This window comes from Oncorhynchus gorbuscha, linkage group LG15, assembly GCF_021184085.1.
Source record: "Oncorhynchus gorbuscha isolate QuinsamMale2020 ecotype Even-year linkage group LG15, OgorEven_v1.0, whole genome shotgun sequence".
In the NCBI taxonomy this organism is placed as follows: Eukaryota; Metazoa; Chordata; class Actinopteri; order Salmoniformes; family Salmonidae; genus Oncorhynchus; species Oncorhynchus gorbuscha.
Window position 1 is genome coordinate 60,389,345 of NC_060187.1, and position 934 is coordinate 60,390,278.

Consider the following 934-nt stretch of genomic DNA (forward strand, 5'->3'; position numbering starts at 1 on the left):
CAAATGTCATTGTTTTATTGTTTTTGGCTCCAGCTCCAGTAGACATAAACAAGTATACAGAAACCATGAAGCGGCACATATTTATACCACATCAACACCACAGTGAAGCAGGACAAACTCTGTCTGACAGAAACAGTACATGATGACTTCATCCACTCTTTAACACTGCAAATCATAATTGTAGTCTTAAGCCTTACAAACTTGTCTCACCATTTTGTGGGTTACAGGCAACCCGTTGTTTACAGGAGGCGAATAACTACTTTTGAGAAGAAAGAAACTCCTCTGTAAATAGCGTAAGTTGTTTCAGGAATGTCTGATGGAAAAGAGTGAAGTGAGTCAGAGTTTTGATGTTGTCTGGCTCTTTTAATCTTTGCTGTCTCTCTCCACCACCTCACATCTCATTTTTCACATTAGCTCAAGAGGCTGCCTGTGGTAATCCTTTTAGCATTCTGGGCATATAGAACCCCTGAGTGAGTTGCAACAGGTCCTGTTTACAGACAACACAAAGGAGACTGTGGCCCGATGCTATTTCTAGGTGGTCAGGCTGAGACGTCCGTGGACAACTGCTACCTTTTCTCCGTTTCTGTCTCTCTCTTTTTCTCTCTCTCTCTGCCTGTATCTCTCTCTCTCTTTCTTCCCCCTCTCTCTCTCTTTCTTCCCCCTCTCTCTACCTTTCTTCCCCCTCTCTGTAGTATTTCTGTCTTTGTCTGTCTCTCTCCTCCAAACTTTCTCTTTCCTCCAAATCCTTCTCCCATCCAACTCTCTCTATTTCTCTCTCTCTTGCACGCTCTCTCTCTCTACCTTTCTTCCACCTCTCTCTGCCTTTCTCTCTGTCTTTCTCTCTTTGTCTGGTTCCTGGTTCTCTCCTCCAAACGGTCTCTTTCCTCCAAAACCTTCTCCCATCCAATACATACACTCTCTCTCTCTCTCTCTC